The sequence below is a fragment of the Coregonus clupeaformis genome, chromosome 4 (assembly GCF_020615455.1).
Source record: "Coregonus clupeaformis isolate EN_2021a chromosome 4, ASM2061545v1, whole genome shotgun sequence".
Classification (NCBI taxonomy): Eukaryota; Metazoa; Chordata; class Actinopteri; order Salmoniformes; family Salmonidae; genus Coregonus; species Coregonus clupeaformis.
In genome coordinates, this window is record NC_059195.1 from 22,128,921 (window position 1) to 22,151,548 (window position 22,628).

The window sequence follows — 22,628 nt, forward strand, 5'->3', positions numbered from 1 at the left end:
ATTTTAATGGTAGGTTTATTTCAACAGTGAGAGACAGAATAACAACAAAAAAATCCAGAAAAACGCATGTCAAAAATGTTATAAATTGATTTGCATTTTAATGAGGGAAATAAGTATTTGACCCCTCTGCAAAACATGACTAAGTACTTGGTGGCAAAACCCTTGTTGGCAATCACAGAGGTCAGACGTTTCTTGTAGTTGGCCACCAGGTTTGCACACATCTCAGGAGGGATTTTGTCCCACTCCTCTTTGCAGATCTTCTCCAAGTCATTAAGGTTTCTAGGCTGAAGTTTGGCAACTCGAACCTTCAACTCCCTCCACAGATTTTCTATGGGATTAAGGTCTGGAGACTGGCTAGGCCACTCCAGGACCTTAATGTGCTTCTTCTTGAGACACTCCTTTGTTGCCTTGGCCGTGTGTTTTGGGTCATGGTCATGCTGGAATACCCATCCATGACCCATTTTCAATGCCCTGGCTGAGGGAAGGAGGTTCTCACCCAAGATTTGGCGGTACATGGCCCCGTCCATCATCCCTTTGATGCGGTGAAGTTGTCTTCTCCCCTTAGCAGAAAAACACCCCCAACGCATAATGTTTCCACCTCCATGTTTGATGGTGTTCTTGGGGTCATAGGCAGCATTCCTCCTCCTCCAAACACGGCAAGTTGAGTTGATGCCAAAGAGCTCCATTTTGGTCTCATCTGACCACAACACTTACACCCAGTTTTCCTCTGAATCATTCAGATGTTCATTGGCAAACTTCAGACGGGCCTGTATATGTGCTTTCTTGAGCAGGGGGACCTTGCGGGCGCTGCAGGATTTCAGTCCTTCACGGCGTAGTGTATTACCAATTGTTTCTTGGTGACTATGGTCCCAGCTGCCTTAAGATCATTGACAAGATCCTCCCGTGTAGTTCTGGGCTGATTCCTCACCGTTCTCATGATCATTGCAACTCCACGAGGTGAGATCTTGCATGGAGCCCCAGGCCGAGGGAGATTGACAGTTATTTTGTGTTTCTTCCATTTGCGAATAATCGACTGTTGTCACCTTCTCACCAAGCTGCTTGGCGATGGTCTTGTAGCCCATTCCAGCCTTGTGTAGGTCTACAATCTTGTCCCTGACATCCTTGGAGAGCTCTTTGGTCTTGGCCATGGTGGAGAGTTTGGAATCTGATTGATTGATTGCTTCTGTGGACAGGTGTCTTTTATACAGGTAACAAGCTGAGATTAGGAGCACTCCCTTTAAGAGTGTGCTCCTAATCTCAGCTCGTTACCTGTATAAAAGACACCTGGGAGCCAGAAATCTTTCTGATTGAGACGGGGTCAAATACTTATTTCCCTCATTAAAATGCAAATCAATTTATAACATTTTTGACATGCGTTTTTCTTGATTTTTTTGTTGTTATTCTGTCTCTCACTGTTCAAATAAACCTACCATTAAAATTATAGACTGATCATTTCTTTGTCAGTGGGCAAACGTACAAAATCAGCAGGGGATCAAATACTTTTTTCCCTCACTGTATCTGTGGCTGAAATACAGTGAGCTCCAAAAGTATTGGGACAGTGATAATTGTATTTGTTGTTTTGGCTCTGTACTCCAGCACTTTGGATTTGAAATGATACAATGACTATGAGGTTAAAGGTATTTTGATTCGTATCGGGTGAACCGTTTTGAAATTACAGCACTTTTTGTACATAGTCCCCCCATTTTAGGGGACTAAAAGTATTGGGACAAATTCACTTATGTGTATTAAAGTAGTCAAACGTTTAGCATTTGGTCCCATATTCATAGCACGCAATGACTACATCAAGCTTGTGACTCTACACATTTGTTGGATGCATTTGCTGTTTGTTTTGGTTGTGTTTCAAATTATTTTGTGCCCAACAGAAATGAATGGTAAATCATTTATTGTGTCATTTTGGAGTCACTTTCATTGTAAATAAGAATAGAATATGTTTCTAAACACTTCTACATTAATGTGGACGCTACCATGATTACAGATAGTCCTGAATGAATTGTGAATAATGATGAGTGAGAAAGTTAAAGATGCACACACACCCAGACATGATATTTTTGCGTCTGTAACTTTCTCACTCATCATTATTCATGAGGAATATGGGACCAAATACAAAACGTTTGACTACTTTAATACACATAAGGGAATTTGTCCCAATACTTTTGGTGGGGGGACTATGTACAAAAAGTGCTGTAATTTCTAAACAGTTCCCCTGAAAATACACTCAAATTAAAGCTGACAGTCTGCACTTTTAACCTTATAGTCATTGTATCATTTCAAATCCGAGGTGCTGGAGTACAGAGCCAAAACAACAACCAAAAATGTCACTGTCCCTATACTTTTGGAGCTCACTGTATCTGTCCCTTCTGAATGTGGGACAACACTGAACATTGATCAGTATGCTGACCATGACAAGGGGAAATAGAGTGTAGCAGGAAATATGACAGGATTATAGATTCCACAAGGTCGGACCAAGATGCATCCTTTCCAGGATAACATCACAATACCAGGAAGGAAGCTTTCACTTCAACATCTGGTCTTCACAGATGCAGAAACCCTTTTCACTGTAAAATGGAGTGCATTGCATTTATAAAGCACTTTTCACAAGGTCTCAAAGCGCTTTACTTTGGGTCCAGAAAAGCTCTTGAGAGTGGAGCTCAAGCTGGCATGTTGTTGTGTTGAGTGAATAAAGCTTGCTTACATGTTGGAGAGAAAGGGGGGAAACTATTAACACAAAAGCACTCCCACGCTTGTTTAACATCACCACCCTTCAACGCTGGGGCTTGGCCAAACTTCATAGAGCGACTGTCTACCTGTATGAATAGAGCATTCAATATAAAACCACCCACAAACAACCAACCTTCATTTCAGAGCAGGATGGTCTGTGACATAACTGTGACCTCTCCACAGTGCCTTTTTCTTCCTGCCTGTAGAAATCCTGATTCACATGGACATTTTGTGTTTTGTTGACATGGAATTCCCACCCTGCTGAGAGTACAAACAAGCTTGGCATTAAGACACAAACCCAGGGCAGGACAGACACTGAAGAGGAGATAGCTGGGGGCCGTTCATTGTAAATCATATAGCCAAGTTGAATAGGCTGGCTGACAGTCCACAACTACTGCACAAATGCTAATACATCCATCTAATGTTGTAAATTAAGTTCTGGTCACGTCAGGGGTTGCATTGTATTGGAGCCTTCCCACAGAGCATACAAAAGGCCAAACATGAGTCACTGTACTTGGACCCTAACTGTTCAATGTATCTGTATGTTCTCCATTATCTGGACACATCCTTTGATACAATTTATTTCACATGGGTCTAGATTATTTCCAAGCAGGTCAAGTTCCTTGCCTCAGCCAGGGTACAATATAAAATACAATATTCCAGTGGTAGACAACACAAGTCGATGCTGTATGCCTTGGTTGCTTCCTTGTGGAGGTTGTGATGTATTGGAAGCATTGGATATAATCAGATGTTTGTACAGTCGTGTTGATTTTGAGTTGATATTATATAGAAATATATATCTGATTTTCTCAAGACACTATGTAAAAGGCATTTCCAGAGGCTTTATCTTGTGAAGATAATCCATTTTAAAGTCCTAGTTCCCTGAACTATTTGATACATTTAGGCCTATATGTATTTCAAAATTCGTTTCCACGTGCACGAGTCTTCCATACGCACCTGCATTGTGTTACACCTGTTACCGGAACCCGCAGACGCATTCTGCATGGTAAAGTTCCCTTGACACCTGGGGTGTATTCATTACGTCTTGCAACAGAAATAGTTTACCGTTTAAGAACCAAACGGAAGCAAACAGAGCAAACGGAACGAAACGGAGAGGGACCGACTAGAATATGTCCAATAGAAACTCTGGTTTTCATTTCCAGTAAATGGTTTGATTCGTTTTGCAACAGAATCGGCGTAATGAATACACCCCCTAATCGTTCGAATGAATTTATTTGAAGGACTATTATTTAAATAAAATGAAGAAAGTACGCGTATGAAGCGTTGCATCGACAAATGTCTCATGGTTTGATCAAATAGTTTATTTCTGTATCGATTGACTAAAGGTTAGTCGTCTTTTAGAGGCTTCTGCGTTGGAATGGTGAAGAACAAAATGGGAAATATGATCTTGCTTGCGCTTCTTGGTTGGTTTCCTACGGACAGTTAAGGTTTTATCTAAAAAAAAACTTTCAGACACGCCTCTACCATTTCTTAAACAAAAAAACAAAAAAAATGAGATGTGCGTTTTCTTGTTTCTTTCCAAAATAAGCATGGTGAATGGTGTAAACATGACAAGGCCAACCCAAATCGTGGTCACGTTTGAACTTTTAACATTAAATGTTGCTAAAAATTATTACACGATAGCACTTATATGCGAATTAAGCAGTTTGAAAAACCGTTGCTATTAAACATTTGAATGCTCACAAACAGATGTCTTAACAATTTACTATCCTCTCTTTCTTTCTCTCTCTCTCTTTCAGAGGTGTTTTCCATCCAGGTGATTGTTCCTCAGACAGAGAGGAGTACAGCTGTCACACTCTGGCTCCAGGACTTGTGTATTTGAGCCAGGGTGTATGTTGTTTTGGTGGGTTTTGGGTGATTGTTTATGTTTGCATGTCTGTCACGTTTATTTCTAGGTTGGGAGTTCTGGGTGTCTATTTCTAGGTCGTTGATTGGTGTCGTGTGACTCCCAATCGGAGGTAACGAGTGTCAGCTGTCGGCTCGTTATCTCTGATTGGGAGCCATATTTAAACTGTTGTGTTTCACTGTTTGTTTGTGGGTTTTTGTTCCATGTTTCTGTCAGTGTTACAGAGGACTTCACTATCGTCATTTGTTGTTTTTTCGTGGTTGCTTTATTTAATAAAGTCATTATGTTCACTCCACGCGCTGCGTATTGGTCCGCTTCCTCAGACGATCGTGACAGAAAAACCCACCATAAAAGGACCAAGCAGCGTGTCAAGCGGCAACAGGATCCACCTACACAGGATTTATATCCACCCATAAAGGATTCATGGACATGGGAGGAGATACTGGATGGTAAGGGTCCTTGGGCACAACCGGGAGAATATCGCCTCCCTCGTGAAGAGCTGGAGGCAGCTAAAGCCGAGAGGAGGCGATATGAGGAGGCAGCACGGAGGCAAGGCTGGAAGCCCGGGAGTACTACCCAAAAAATTTTTTGGGGGGGGCACATGGCTTGGGCGCCTGGGCAGCAGGAGGCTGCCACAGGGAGATGTGGAGAGAAGGCTATCGGATTACGGGAGCCATTGGCGAGTAGAGGGAGGGAAGTTGTCGCACGGCATGAGAGACTGAAGTGTGTTACCAGTCCGGTCCGGCCCGTTCCTGATCCCCAGTTAAGGCCAGTGGTGTGTGTTCCCGGTACGGACCGGCCTGTTCCTGCTCCACGCACGTATCCTACGGGGTGCGTCACCAGCCCAGCCCGGCCTGTTCCTTCAGAGCCGTCCGCCAGACCGGAGCCGCTAGAGCCTTCCGCCAGACAGAATCATACACCTGCTATGGAATCAGCAGGAGCCGACGCAGCCTATGCTGGACTGGAGGCTCGGGTTCGTGACCGGCAGGAGCGGCTCATGCGGATGGGAGCCGTCCTGCTGGAGGTGATGACTGCAATCCGAGGCTGGGGTCCGCCTCCACCGCTAGCCGCCCAGCCAGCACCATCAGCCAGCCATGAGCAGCCAGACCCGTCAGCCAGCCATGAGCAGCCAGATCCGTCAGCCAGCCATGAGCAGCCAGATCCGTCAGCCCGCCATGAGCAGCCAGATCCGTCAGCTAGCCATGAGCAGCCAGATCCGTCAGCCAGCCATGAGCAGCCAGATCCGTCAGCCAGCCATGAGCAGCCAGATCTGTCAGCCAGCCATGAGCAGCTAGATCTGTCAACCAGCCATGAGCAGCCAGATCCGTCAGCCAGCCATGAGCAGCCAGATCCGTCAGCCAGCCATGAGCAGCCAGATCCGTCAGCTAGCCATGAGCAGCCAGATCCGTCAGCCAGCCATGAGCAGCCAGATCCGTCAGCCAGCCATGAGCAGCCAGACCCGTCAGCCAGCCAGGATCCGCCAGAGCCGTCTAGCCAGGATCCGCCAGAGCCGTCCAGCCAGGATCTGCCAGAGCCGTCCAGCCAGGATCCGCCAGAGCCGTCCAGCAAGGATCCGCCAGAGCCGTCCAGCCAGGATCCGCTAGAGCCGTCCAGCCAGGATCTGCCAGAGCTGTCCAGCCAGGATCCGCCAGCCAGCCAGGATCCGCCAGAGCCGTCCAGCCAGGATCCGCCAGAGCCGTCCAGCCAGGACCCGCCAGAGTCGTCCAGCCGGGACCCGCCAGAGCCGTCCAGCCGGGATCCGCCAGTGCCGTCCAGCCGGGATCCGCCAGAGCCGTCCAGCCGGGATCCGCCAGAGCCGTCCAGCCGGGATCCGCCAGAGCCGTCCAGCCGGGATCCGCCAGAGCCGTCCAGCCAGGAGCCACCAGAGCCGTCCAGCCAGTATCCGCCATTCAGCCTGGTACTGCCCCTTAGTCCGGTACTGCCCCTTAGTCCGGTACTGCCCCTTAGTCCGGTGCTGCCCCTTAGTCCGGTGCCGCCCCCTTAACCCAGTGGGGGTTTAGTTGGGGGGTGGTCATGTGGAGGAGGCTAGGGAAGCGGGTGGTGACTAAGGTGGGATGGGGACCACGACCAGGGGCAGAACCGCCACCGTGGACAGACGCCCACCCAGACCCTCCCTAGACTGTATGCTGGTGCGCCCGGAGTTCGCACCTTTAGGGGGGGGTACTGTCACACTCTGGCTCCAGGACTTGTGTATTTGAGCCAGGGTGTATGTTGTTTTGGTGGGTTTTGGGTGATTGTTTATGTTTGCATGTCTGTCACGTTTATTTCTAGGTTGGGAGTTCTGGGTGTCTATTTCTAGGTCGTTGATTGGTGTCGTGTGACTCCCAATCGGAGGTAACGAGTGTCAGCTGTCGGCTCGTTATCTCTGATTGGGAGCCATATTTAAACTGTTGTGTTTCACTGTTTGTTTGTGGGTTTTTGTTCCATGTTTCTGTCAGTGTTACAGAGGACTTCACTATCGTCATTTGTTGTTTTTTCGTGGTTGCTTTATTTAATAAAGTCATTATGTTCACTCCACGCGCTGCGTATTGGTCCGCTTCCTCAGACGATCGTGACAACAGCTCTCTTTGCCTCGGTCATCATACGCTGTGACTACTCCACCTCCCACCTCGGCCAACCAACAGGAGGTCCTGGTCACCTGGCGCTATAAGTCCTTCTGCAAGGACCCCGTGCTGGAGTTCTACTCCACAGGTGAGATACATGTATTACAGGACAGACGAAGGAGTGAAACCTGAGTGACCATGTGAACCATGAGTGGACACTAGTGTAGCCCTCCCGCTGTCTATACGGTATCATGTCTTCTTATAATGGGGCTCTAGCCATTGTCTTATCATAAATCGTAACAACAGGGCTGTGGAGATTGATGTCATACTGTAATAGAGCAGTGAAGATTGTGCTGCTACCATGTTGTGTTGCTACCATGCTGTGTTGCTACCATGCTGTGTTGCTACCATGCTGTGTTGTCATGTGTTGCTGCCATGCTATGTTGTTATTTGTTGCTGCCATGCTATGTTGTTGTCTTAGGTCTCTCTTTATGTAGTGTTGTGGTGTCTCTCTTGTCGTGATGTGTGTTTTGTCCTATATTTTTATTTTATTTTTTATTTTAAATCCCAGCCCCTGTCCGCACAGGAGGCCTTTTGGTAGGCTGTCATTTTAAATAAGAATTTGTTCTTAACTGACTTGCCTAGTTAAATAAAGGTTAAATAAATAAAAGATTGTGATGTAATAATAGAAATGTGTAGCTTTGGGCTGTGGCAATTGTAATGTCATGCTGTGGAGATTGTGCTGACATAATGGGAATATGACAATTGTGACTATAATGGAGCCTCAGAGATTTAATGGGATGTCATAATTGTATAGGAATGTCATAATGAGGCTTTGAAGATTGTATGATGTCATAATGGGGCTGTTGAGCTTGTACTGTCATAATGGGGATGTGGAGATTGTGATATCATAATGGTGCTGTGGAGATTGTGATGTCATTGTGGTGCTGTGGAGATTGGGACACCAATATTATAAGGGAGCTGTGTGTGTATAATGGTGATAATGCTCCCATTCTCCTCCTGCTGTAGCCTATCAGGCTGCTCTGCAGCTGGGCCAGGACCCAACCAATGACTGTCCAGACCGCCAGCGCACCAATGAGGTCATGCTTGGCTCTGAGTATCGGGAGCGCAAGATATCCATCCAAAACAGTGAGTCTGTGACCCCAACATACCCAAAATCTCTTCAGCTGAAACACAAGGAGATGTGTAAATGTTATCATGCACATGTACAGTAAGTGTTTCTGTGTGTGTGTCCACAGAGGCCGACCTGGTTATCAATGACGTAATGTGATGGGATAACGGTGTGTACTTCTGCTCCTTCGACGCGCCCGGAGATACTTCAGGAGACTCAGACCGCGAGGTCAAACTCATTGTTTACCGTAACTGACTATTAGACATAGGCCTAGTAGTGTATATTTAGGGCAAGTTTTAATTGCAAGTTCTACCAATGCTTTACTTTAATTGACAAACTATGGGTTGTCTTTGGCGCATCATTAAAAAGGACCCTCGGGCTTAAGACGAACTGTGCAGCTAAGATGTTACGCAATATTGGATCATGTTTCATTCTTACATAACAACTATCATGTAAACTTCCTCAAATTATTTTGAGGTTCAGAGGTTCTCTATGTAAAACATGCAACGGGTATATAATGTAATGGGCTATTTTGTCTTTATAAGAATATAAGTGACATTATATCAGGGTAGAGACTTGCTATAGTTGTCTGTGTGGCACTTTAAAATCAATGTGAGTAACACAGGCCTTTTTGGCACTAGCGTCATTTTTATGCTTTTAAAATTGCCCAATCCCAAATTAACTCCACTACCCCCTATGCATTTCTGTAGATCTAAAAGTATAAACAAAATGGTAGTCGCTCCAACACCATGCGTGGCATACGGCGGAGGCACGCGTGAACATACAAATCGAAATGAGAGGGGCGAGGGGAAGGGGTTAGTTTGGGATTCAGCATCCTGCTGTATCCACTGTGGTGGTATGTGTCCTAGTATGTGACCCGTGACCTCTGACCTTGGTCCAGATTGGCTGACGGTGCTGTTTATCATCATCGGGGCTTTGCTTCTCATCATGCTGTTCTGCATCTGCTGCTGCCAGTGCTGCCCCCAGAAGTGCTGCTGCTACATCCGCTGTCCCTGCTGCCCACAGACCTGCTGCTGCCCAGAGAAAGGCGCGCACACACACACACACACACACACACACACACACACACACACACACACAGTGTACACACACACACACACACACAGTGTATACACACAATTATTCACACCTCTCCTCTCTTCTAAGCGGTGATGCAGCACAAGATGATGCAAGAGGCCCAGAAAGCCATGGCCCCCTGGATTCACATCCAGCACATCTACGCCCCCATCAGCAATCACTCCTCCCTGGGCAACGCACGGATGTACTCGGGTCAGTCTTATAATCTTGAAACCCAACCCTAGGAAACAACAGTGACTAGGGTCTGGGAATCATGACAGATTCACTCTCCCATGACAGACAACTCTCCCAACAAATCACAAGGCAGACCTTTGCAGTGGTTTTATGGAAGGTAGTTTATGCAAACTAGCCACTTGCGAAAGGCACTCATTAAAAATAACCTCCGTGATCTCCATCTTTTTTTGTGACCAACTTTGTATTTATTTAGCCATTTTTTCAGAAGGGGGTTACAGGTATAACATACAAAATCATGTTAATTCAGATATATTCATACATTCAGTTAAAATATTTGCATTTCATACTTTCCTGTACCTGTGAGTTGCCACTTGAAAGAAGCAGAAAAAAAAATCTGAGAAATGCATACAAAGACAAAGAACAGCATCAACAGTTTTGTAATATTCTGTATGCAAGGAAATTAAACTAAAAAGGCTCCCCATTCCCCCCCAACCCCCTCAGTCCCCATCCACCCACCCGGATCCTCTCTCCCCATCCGGAAACCATGTTTCCCACCCCGCCGATCCCTCCTCCTCCTGCATCTTCATCTGCCGCCCCCCCCACCCACCCCCCCACCCAAAGAAAGCATGCCTCCCACCCCCTCCTGTCCCACCCAGCAATCGAGGTTGCTTATCAGTCCCCCGCCCACCCACGCATCCATCCATCCATCACCTTACAGTGCCTTCAGAAAGTATTCACACCCCTTGACTTTTTCCACATTTTGTTGTGTTACAAAGTGGGATTACAATGGATTAAATTGTTATTTTTGGTCAAGGATCTACACAAAAATACTCTATCAAAGTGGAAGAAAAATTCTAACATTTATTTAAAAAAAAAAATTAAAAAAAATACTAATATATCTTGATAAGATAGGTATTCACCCCCTGAGACAATACATGTTGGAAACACCTTTGGCAGTCTTTTTGGGAAGTCTCTAAGAGCTTTGCACACTGGGATTGTGCAATATTAGCCTATTATTCTTTTGAAAATTCTTCAAGCTCTGTCAAGTCGGTTGTTGATCATTGCTAGAAAGCTTTTTTCTTTGACTGGGTGTATTGATACACCAATCAAAGCCTAATTAATAACTTCACCATGCTCAAAGGGATATTCAGCGTCTGCTTTTTTTTTTACACATCTACCAATTGGTGCCCTTCTTTGTGAGGCATTGAAAAACCTACCTGGTCTTTTTGGTTGAATCTGCGCTTGAAATTCACTACTCGATTGAGGGACCTTACAGATAATTGTATGTGTGGGGTACAGAGATGGGGTAGTCATTAAAAAATCATGTTAACCACTAATATTGAATTCAGAATGAGTCCATGCAACTTGTGTGATTTGTTAAGCACATTTTTACTCCTGAACTTATTTAGGGGTTGAATATTTATTGACTCGAGACATTTTCATTTTCATTTTATTTAGAACATTTTCTACAAACAAAATTCTGCTTACATTATTGGTTATTGTGTGTGGATCAGTGACACAAAATCTAATTTTAATAAATTTTCAATTCAGGCTTTAACACAACAAAATGTGGAAAAAGTCAAGGGGTGTGAATATTTCTGAAGGCACTGTACATCCCCCCCAATCCCCCTGCCCTCCCCACACAATGACCACCGCTGCCTACCAGCAGTAATCTTCTCTGATTGAGAGATTCAAGGGGCTAACATCATTAAGTAACATAATGGTTGGGGAGCATTGAATATTTACATTAATCCTCTGACATAAATTGTAACTTTGTCCCAAAAGCATTTAACCGCAGGGCACTCCCACATCGTATGAAGGAATGTGCCTACCTGATTTAGGGTACATTTGGAAGTTCGGGCCAATTTTATTATAAAACATTTATTGGGTGTTAGATAAAGTCTGTGAACAAACTTTAAGTGAATAAATTGATTGTTCGGATTACAGGTTGCAAAGGTCATATTTTTCCATATTCTGGTCCAGTTAAAGGATGATTCAGTTACACTTAGATCTGTGGGCCATACTTTTTGAATGGCTAGCTCAGAGTATGAGCTTTCCAATAGTTTATACTTTATATTACAGAGATTAGTCCTTTCGGGAGACCATATAATCTCTTTATAAATTCTGCAAACCATTACTATCCATTATATCGCCAAGGGTACGGATACCACATTTGGACAATTGGGGCAATGTGAAAGGCCGTCCAATAACGGTCATTCCTTCCAGTTCTCTGCTGCCAATGACTGGAACGAATTGCAAAAATCTCTGAAGCTGGAGACTCTTATCTCCCTCAATAACTTTAAGCATCAGTTGTCAGAGCACCTTACCGATCACTGCACCTGTACACAGCCCATCTGAAATTAGCCCACCCAACTACCTCATCCCTATATTGTTATTTATTTTGCTCATTTGCACCCCAGTATCTCTATTTGCACATAATCTCTTGCACATCTAGCATTCCAGTGTTAATACTATTGTAATTATTCTGCACTATAGCCTATTTATTGCCTTACCTCCATAACTTGCTACATTTGCACACACTGTATATATATTTTCTGTTGTATTTCTGACTTTATGTTTTTTACCCCATATGTAACTCTGTGTTGTTGTTTTATTGCACTACTATGCTTTATCTTGGCCAGGTCGCAGTTGTAAATGAGAACCTGTTCTCAACTGGCTTACCTGGTTAAATAAAGGTGAAATAAATAAAATAAAAAAATAATAACGCATGGCGTTATTGTTCAATCTTGGAGTCTGGGCGTGCCATTTCGTTTTCCAGTTGCATGGTTTTTCAATTTTGCGCCAAATTGAAATTGTGTGAGCAATAATAGGACCAAAGCGTAGTTTACATTGTTTAAGAGAGTGATCAATGAACACCACTTCTTCCAGGGCAATGGGAGCCACCATATTTCTCTCTATTCTCAGCCAGGGAGTGGAAGGGTCATGTCTCAACTAATGTATAATTGGGCAAAATGCGAGTGCTTGAAAATACTATTTAAAGTTTGGAACAGATAGCCCTCCAGTGTCTTTCCCTCTCTGTAAATTTATTAATTTAATCCGGGATCTCTTACCTTTACATATACCATTTGAAAAGACACTGTGGATTTTATCCCAATATCTGGAAGGGGGAGACATAGGAAGCATTGAGCTCACGAAATTCAATTGAGGTAATATATTCATTTTCACAATAGAAATTCTGCCGGTTATAGCTACTACTACTACAGCTACTATTTTGTGTCCAGGGGGTGTGGGCAACAAGCGGATGAGGCAGTGATGTAGGCAGTGACGTAGTTTCTCTATGCCAAACTGACGTTCTATTATGTACAGATGTGTTAAGCTGGAACATTGGTACATTGCCGGAAGCAACATGTCTGTCTAGAGCAGGGGTGTCAAACGTACGGCCCGCGGGCCGGATCAGGCCCGCAAACGGGTTTAATCCGGCCCGCGAGATGATTTCGGAAAAAAAAAAAACATAAAAAAAAAACATTTTTTTAAAGTATAAAAATGCGCTGCAATTTTTCAATAAAATAAACTGCTGTTCCAATTGCGTCCACTGGATGGCGCAATAGCAATTGTGTTAAGCAAGCAAACTGTTTATACCGGGGCAGAGCAAGTAGGTCAAGCACGTGCAGCCAATGAGCTACTTTGTTTTGCCCGCGATATTTATTACGGCTTCTACTTTTAACATTATGTGCTTTGGCACCCTCATTGCCCCAATATGTCTCTGTCAAAAAAGAGAAAAGTGGACGCAGAGTGCAGAGTGTTCCAAGAAAAATGGTCATCCTATTTAATCACGGAATTGAATGGGAAAGCTGTATGTTTGGTGTGTTCAGAGCATGTTGCAGTGCTGAAAGAATATAACCTTCGTCGCCACTATGTGAGTCTTCATGCCGACAAATATGACAACTTTCAAGGACAGCGGAGATGAGAGAAGGTGAATGAACTGTTGGCGGGTCTGAAGAAACAGCAGTCTGTGTTTACTCACAGCCGAGACATCAGTGACGCTGCAGTGAATGCTAGCTACCTCATTGCTAATGAAATCGCAGTGGCTTCAAAACCATTTAGTGAGGGTGAATTTGTAAAAACATGCATGATGAAGGCAGCGGAGATTGTGTGCCCTGAAAAGCGGCAGGCTTTTGCAAATATCAGCCTGACAAGAAACACAGTTGCAGACAGGATTTCCGATCTTTCAGTGGATTTGGACAGCCAGTTGAAGCAAAAAGTAAAGTCATTTATTGCGTTTTCGGTTGCAATTGATGAAAGCACGGACATTACAGATGTTGCACAACTGGCCATTTTTTCATCCGCGGAGTTGATGACACATTGACCGTCACCGAGGAGTTCGTGGAGTTGGTGCCGATGACAGATACAACGACAGCAGCTGATATTTTTACCGCACTCGTCGGCGCGCTGGACAGGGTCGGAGTGGACTGGTCCCGCGCTGTCAGCCTGGCTACAGATGGTGCGCCCTCAATGATCGGGAAAAAAGCAGGCGTTGTGACAAAGTTCAGAGAGAAAGTGCAATCTGCAAATGGAGGACGTGATTTTTTTTTGTTAGAATTTCATTCCGCAGAATGGATGCCGGACCTTGCAAATCGCTCCGCCATTTCCTGGTTGCAAAAATGCTAATAGTTCGCTTAACTTCCAGTTATGTGACAAAACAAGCAAGTATAGTGTAGAGAATCAGTGTACTATCTAAACCGCTGTGAAATATATTTTCCATAACCAAAAATATTGTATTTTCAGCTGTTTAAAGCTGGTGTTAAAAATCGAAAGTAAAAGATGCAAAAACAAAATGTAAGAACGGAAAGCATAGAAATAGCACACACAGAACAGATCTACGCTTCATAGACTTGCTTTCAATGAGAATGACAGATCTATAACCAACATTTCTATGTGAATATTGCAGCTTTAAGTCTTAGTCACATTTTTGTCATTTGAATAATGATTTAGTCTAGTTATTTTCAAAATGATGAAAACTGGGCCAATTTTGTCAACTTAAATACCCTTTCATTTTAGTCACATTAACCTATAGTAAACATAAATCACTGACTTCCATGTGCACAAACATACATAGCTTTATCCTACAACATATCTTTCTCCATAACATCCTATCGCATGATTCTCTTCCCAACAGCCAAATTGGCATAACAAATTACTCTGCAGCAGATTTTAAAAAATCACACCCCTTGACATACTGTAGCTATATTGTAATCAAAGCTGTGTCATAAGTAGTAGTCTGATAGGTTGCAGCAAACAAACTAGCTAGCATTATCAATCTGTTATTACCTGAGCGTATATATTGGGATGACACTTTTTTTTTTTTTTTTCTTGAGGTTGGTAGTATTTTTCACTGTCAACTTGTGGGTAAATATGATGCATCGGTCTTGTTTGAATAAGTAAAGTGGCTCCAAACGTCGGCTCTTTTTCTACCGGGAGCTTGTTCCACCGGGAGAGTTGCCATGTTTGCATCAATGATTTGTTGCCGCTAGGGTAGCAAAATTCAGAGAACTTCCAATAAATTCCCTGCTTATTCCCTCCTGATTCTGGTAATGCTACAACCGGGATTTCGGGGAAACCAGGGAATTTATTGAACGTTCAAGGAATTTTGCAACCCTAGATTGGAGAAGTGTTATTAGGCAGAGAGCTGACTTGTGAATGACCTGGGCATGGTATTTATTTTCCACCAATAACAGCATTGCAACATTGCAATGAGAAAGCCCTACAATTCTGCTAATGTCATGCATGCTTTTGATTGGACCAAACAAATAATACTGAAAAACTCTCAATCTCACCAAAAACTATTGTCCAGTCCACTTACTGGTCAGATTTTAGTCAGAGAATTTAGTCTCATCTCGTTTTCGTCAGCCGAAATGAAAAATCATTTTTGGTTAGTTATTGTTTTTTCTGGGTCTATTTAATCAGTTATCATCTCGTCAATTGCCACCGAAAAATAGGTGTTTGTTGAAATTCACTGCCCTGCATGCTGTAAAACTATCTACTGAACTCAGGTCAGTCTTATAATGGTGCTAATGCTGTGTCATCCATTATGTCTCTAGGCTCGTTCTCTGATGGGTACCCTACCAAGTCCAACTTTGCCATGGCCCCGATGGGCTCCTCACCCCTGCCCCTCCAGCAGCAGCCTCCCCCTATCCCCCACCACCACCACGGTAACGGCAGCGTGCACGGCACCAACCAGATGTTGGACTTCCTAGAGAGCCAGATGAGGGGGATGGACGTGTACGGTCAGATGCCTGCCCCTCATCATCAGCACCTGCCACCCCAGGCCCACCAGTACCAGCCCCAGTCTCAGCCTCAGCCCCAGGGGGTCCCCTTCACGGCCGGCCCCCCGAGTATGCTGTCTGCCCTGGATGAGAAGGGGGTGAGGGGGGTGGCGAGGAGGGTGATCACTTTGCCCCCTATCGTCCAGCGGGTCCCCAGCTTCTCCTCTCGCAGGGGGACTAGAAGGGGAGGAGGAGGGACCAGGGGGTTCCCCAGAATATCCAGTCAATCCAGTGGCAGCTCCAACCGGACCAGCGTTGACGGAGGGGGGGGGGGCGACAGTGGGCATTACCGTGACACGCTGTGTGAAAACCGCCACCCCTCTCCTCCGCGGCGAGGCATTCTGCATAGCTACAGCGATGAGTCGGACTGGGACAACAGGAGAGGAGGGCCGAGGAGGGAGGGGCGAGGTTCGGCCGGGAGTAGGACGGGTTGGTCCGGGTCAGCACAGCGGTCCTGTAGTCGCGATGACCTGATGAAGGAGCTGCATCGGTCGGCCCCAGCCAGGCAAGACGGGAGCTACTCACCTCCTCCCCTTCTACAAGGGTCCTTGAGCTCGGATGAGGAGGACAGCAGGAGAGGGGGAGGAAGGGACGGGACAGGGGGAGGCAAGGGGAAGCTGTGGCCAGAGAAACGCCCCAGCTACTCCTCCATCGATATCCAGAACGACAACAGGAGGAACTACGACCGCTACTCGGTAAGAAACACACACGAGTGCTGATGTACGACTCCTACCCATATACAGTGCATTCGGAAAGTATTCAGGCCCCTTGACTTTTTCCATATTTTGTTACGTTAAAGCCTTATTCTAAATTGGATTAAATTATTATTTTTCCTCATCAATCTTCACATAATACCCCATGATGACAAAGCAAAAACAGGTTTTTAGAAAATTTTGCAAATGTATAAAGATATAATAATACAGAAATATACATTTACATAAGTATTCAGACCCTTTACTCAGTACTTTGTTGAAGGACCTTTTCTCATGGTCTGAGAGACCTTTAAGTGCCTTTTGGGAAACTCTTTTACTGAGGAGTGGCTTCCATCTGGCCACTCTACCATAAAGGCCTGATTGGTGGAGTGCTGCAGAGATGGTTGTCCTTCTGGAAGGTTCTCCCATCTCCACAGAGGAACTCTGGAGCTCTGTCAGAGTGACCATCGGATTCTTGGTCACCTCCCTGACCAAGGCCCTTCTCCCCCGATTGCTCAGTTTGGCCAGGCGGCCAGCTCTAGGACGAGTCTTGGTGGTTCCAAACTTCTTCCATTTAAGAATGATGGAGGCCACTGTGTTCTTGGGGACCTTCAATGCTGCAGACATTTTTTGGTACCCTTCCCCAGATCTGTGCCTCAACCCAATCCTGTCTCGGAGCTCTATGGACAATTCCTTCGACCTCATGGCTTGGTTTTTGCTCAGACATGCACCGCCAACTTTATATAGACAGGTGTGTGCCTTTCCAAATCATGTCCAATCAATTGAATTTAGCACAGGTGGACTCCAATCAAGTTGTAGAAACATCTCAAGGATGATCAATGGAAACCGGATGCACCTGAGCTCAATTTCGAGTCTCATAGCAAAGGGTCTTAATACTTATGTAAATAAGGTATTTCTGTTCTTTAAAAAAAAAGAAATTTACAAACATTTCGAAAAACCTTTGTCATTATGGGGTATTATGTGTAGATTGATGAGAAGAAAAAATAAATTTTATAATAAGGCTGTAACGTTATAAAATGTGAAAAAAGGGAAGGGGTCTGAATACTTTCCGAATGCTCTGTAACATTGTGTACTCACACATACACTACATTCGGGATCGTACTGTCCTGGAACGGACATACTGTACATACAGAATGGTACAGTACACACACGCATCCAGACATTCACATGCACTCTTTTGACCACACAAATTACACTAGCGTAATAAACAGATTTCGTTACCCTCTCCTCTCCTCTTTCTCTCTCCCCATCCCTTTCTCTGTTTCCCTCTCCCTGTCTTTTTCTCTTTTTCAGGATAAGAGCTCTCGTTGTGGTACCAGTGTGGTGATCTGAAACCTACCTACCTACCTGAAACCTACCTGCCTTTCTGACTTTTCCTCAGTGTAAAATGATGGTTTGTGTCTCCACAAACTGTCTGTCTGTCTTCGGAAGAGAATTGAAGAAAATGGGTTCGTAAACCAAAATCATTAAAAGGATATGCTGTAGTTAGGTGGCTCAAATGCCTTTTATACCTGTATAGACTTACAGCTTTAACAGTACCTACACTCCCCTAAGTATTTATTTGGACAGTGAAGCTATAACTTTTAATTTGGCTCTGTACTCCAGCAGTTTGTATTTGAGATAAAATGTTTTATGAGTTGACATTACAGAATGTCACCTTTTATTTGAGGGTATTTTCATACATATTTGTTTTACCGTTTTAGAAATGAAAGCCCTTAATGTATCTAGTCTCCCCATTTGAAGGTGTCATAAGTATTTGGACAAATTAAATTATAGTGTATTAAAGTTGTATTTGGTCCCATATTCCCAGCACACAATGACAACATCAAGCTTGTGTCTACACACTTGTTGAATGCATTTGGCAGTTTGTTTTGGTTATGTTTCGGATTATGTTGTTTCTGAACAGTTCTACATTAATGTGAATGCTACCAGGATTACTGATGATCCTGAATGAATCGTGAATAATAATGAGTGTGAAAGTTACAGATGCACAAAGATCATGGCCCCAAAACATGCTAACCTCTCACCATTACCATTACATTAACAGGGGAGGTTAGCATTTTTGTGGGGGTATGATATTTATGCCTCTGTAACTTCCTCATTCATTATTATTCACGATTTATTCATGATTATCCGTAATCATGGTAGCATCCAACTTAATGTAGAAGTGTTCAGAAACATATTATATTCTTATTTACAATAAAAGTGACTGCAAAATGACACTACATTATTTACCATTAATTTCTATTGGATACAACATCATCTGAAACACAACCAAAACAAACTGCAAATGCATCCAACAAGTTTGTAGTCACAAGCTTGATAGTCATTGGGTGCTAGGAATATGGGACCAATTACTAAACTTTTGTCAAAATGTATTACACTAGAAGTGAATTTGCCCAAATACTTGACACCTTCAAATGGGCGGACTAGATACATAAAGTGCATTCATTTCTAAACAGTAAAACATATGTAGAAAAATACCTTGAAATAAAAGGTGACATTCTGTACTGTCACCTTATATAAAACATTTGATCCTCAATCCAAAATGCTGGAGTATAGAGCCAAATTAAAAGTATAGCTTCACTTTCCAAATAAATACGTAGGGAAGTGTATGTAGTAGTCCTGTATATTGAATGGGATTGAAGGGCAAGGTCTATATGCAAAGGGTTTATTTTTATTTTATTTATTTAACCTTTATTTAACTAGGCAAGTCAGTTAAGAACAAATTCTTATTTACAATGACTGCCTACACCGGCCAAACCCGGACGACGCTGGGCCAATTGTGCGCCGCCCTATGGGACTCCCAATCACGGCCGGTTGTGATACAGCCTGGAATTGAACCAGGGGGTCTGTAGTGACGCCTCAAGCACTGAGATGCAGTGCCTTAGACCGCTGTGCCACTCGGGAGCCCAAGGGAGAAGATGGAGGGAGGGTGGCTACAGGAAGACCTTGCAAGTAAGCATTTCACTGTGGTGTTTACACCTGCTGAATCCTGTGCACATGATAAATACACTTTGATTTGATATGATTTAGAATACAGGAACCGGAAGGCACATATTTTACCTTTTGAAATCATGTACGTTTTTATTATTTTAGAATACGTTTTTTTTTACCATATAATTTACGTATAGGACAATGAAGAACATATAGCACGTTTATCATCAGTTGAAGGAATATAATTTGTTTATTATTGTACAATTTGTCAAGTGTGTTTCTCTCTTTTCTTTATAGATATAGTTTTGTATAGAGTATTTTGTTGTAGATTCTGTAGTGTGAGACTGTTTCTTGTTCAGGTTTGCCCAAGTAGGCCTACCTCTCTCTGTCTGTTGTTTATACAGTTGTCTGTTGTATGGTGAAAGTGAAGTGAAATCTTCATTGGCCTTGCTTTGTGTGGCATGTTCGAGCGTACTGTACAGTGAAAATTGTTATACGTCTATTACATTTTTACATTTCAAACCTGTCTGAAGTTTTTATAAAATATATTACAGATGGAGATGCTTTAGGTAAACAAAGTGCTGTGTGTACATGTGAGTCTTTTTACTTCTGCCTATGTACAGTATATGTAGGTTTCGCATCAATTAGGTTCGAACAAATATTTTCTACAGGGAATATACTATAAATGTAACACATTTTAAATAAATAGGTTTAGAGAACTGATGTGTGCCTTTTTAATTCTTAATACCATCGTTTTCATCTACACTGGTTCTCAGATGTTATTAAACTAATAATAGCTTGAGACATGCATAAGATAGAAATGCTGGTAGAGCAGTTGGTAGAGCATGGCGTTTGCAACGCCAGGGTTGTGGGTTTGATTCCCACGGGGGGCCAGTATGAAAAAAAATTAAAAATAATGTATGCACTCTGGATAAGAGCGTCTGCTAAATGACTAAAATGTAAATGTAAATATTGGTCCAGCAGAGGGAGACATTGACTTAACACGCTGCAGTACTTCTCTGCATGGTGGTGCACTCCTTGGAACAGCTGCACTTTTTCTCAATGTCGCTGTGGGTATACAGTGCATTCTGAAAATATTCAGACCCCTTGACCTTTTCCACATTTTGTTACATTACAGCCTTATTCTAAAATTGATTCAATCGTTTTTCCCCCCTCATCAATCTACACACAATACTCCATAATGACAAAGCAAAAACAGGTTTTTAGAAATGTTTGCTGATAACACTCATTTACATAAGTATTCAGACCTTTTACTCAGCACTTTGTTGAAGCACCTTTGGCAGCCTATACAGCCTCGGGTCTTCTTGGGTATGACCCTACAAGCTTGGCACACCTGTATTTGGGGAGTTTCTCCCATTCTTCTCTGCAGATCCTCTCAAGCTCTGTCAGGTTGGATGGGGAGCGTCGCTGCACAGCTAATTTCAGGTCTCTCCAGAGATGTTCGATCGGGTTCAAGTCCAGGTTCTGGCTGGGCCACTAAAGGACATTCAGAAACTTGTCCCGAAGCCACTCCTGCGTTGTCTTGGCTGTGTGCTTAGGGTCGTTGTCCTGTTGGAAGGTGAGCCTTTGCCCCAGTCTGAGGTCCTGAGCGCTCTGGAGCAGGTTTTCATCAAGGATCTCTCAGTACTTTGCTCTGTTCATCTTTCCCTCGATCCTGACTAGTCTCCCAGTCCCGTCCGCTGAAAAACATCCCCACTGCATGACGCTGCCACCACCTTGCTTCACCGTAGGGATGGTGCCAGGTTTCCTCCAGATGTGATGCTTGGCATTCAGGCAAAGAGTTCAATCTTGGTTTCATCAGACCAGAGAATTTTGTTTCTCATGGTCTGAGAGTCCTTTAGGTGCCATTTGGCAAACTCCAAGCGGGTGGTCATGTGCCTTTTACTGAGGAGTGGCTTCCGTCTGGTCACTCTACCATAAAGGCCTGATTGGTGGAGTGTTGCAGAGATGGTTGTCCTTCTGGAAGGTTTTCCCATCTCCACAGAGGAACTCTGGAGCTCTGTCAGAGTGACCATTGGGTTCTTGGTCACCTCCCTGACCAAGGCCCTTATCCTCCAATTGCTCAGTTTGGCCAGGCGGCCAGCTCTAGGAAGAGTCTTGGTGGTTCCAAACTGCTTCCATTTAAGAAAGATAGCGGACACTGTGTTCTTGGGAACTTTCAATGCTGCAGAAATTTGTTGGTACCCTTATCTCTGCCTCGACACAATCCTGTCTCAGAGCTCTACAGATAATTCCTTTCGACCTCATGGTTTGGTTTTTGCTCTGACATGCACTGTCAACTGTGGGACCTTACAGTGAGGAAAAAAAGTATTTGATCCCCTGCTGATTTTGTACGTTTGCCCACTGACAAAGAAATGATCAGTCTATAATTTGAATGGTAGGTTTATTTGAACAGTGAGACACAGAGTAACAACAAAAAAATCCAGAAAAACGCATGTCAAAAATGTTATAAATTGATTTGCATTTTAATGAGGGAAATAAGTATTTGACCCCTTCTCAATCAGAAAGATTTCTGGCTCCCAGGTGTCTTTTATACAGGTAACGAGCTGAGATTAAGAGCACACTCTTAAAGGGAGTGCTCCTAATCTCAGCTTGTTACCTGTATAAAAGACACCTGTCCACAGAAGCAATCAATCAATCAGATTCCAAACTCTCCACCATGGCCAAGACCAAAGAGCTCTCCAAGGATGTCAGGGACAAGATTGTAGACCTACACAAGGCTGGAATTGGCTACAAGACCATCGCCAAGCAGCTTGGTGAGAAGGTGACAAAAGTTGGTGCGATTATTCGCAAATGGAAGAAACACAAAAGAACTGTCAATCTCCCTCGGCCTGGGGCTCCATGCAAGATCTCACCTTGTGGAGTTGCAATGATCATGAGAACGGTGAGGAATCAGCCCAGAACTACATGGGAGGATCTTGTCAATGATCTCAAGGCAGCTGGGACCATAGTCACCAAGAAAACAATTGGTAACACACTACGCCGTGAAGGACTGAAATCCTGCAGCGCCCGCAAGGTCCCCCTGCTCAAGAAAGCACATATACAGGCCCGTCTGAAGTTTGCCAATGAACATCTGAATGATTTAGAGGTGAACTGGGT

The 22,628-nt window shown here is 43.9% G+C and overlaps 1 pseudogene; it reads left to right on the top strand.

Moving 5' to 3' along the window:
• The first annotated feature begins 3,649 nt into the window (after nucleotides 1-3,649).
• On the top strand, nucleotides 3,650-18,168 carry LOC121566664 (annotated as a pseudogene).
• The last annotated feature ends 4,460 nt before the right edge of the window (nucleotides 18,169-22,628 follow it).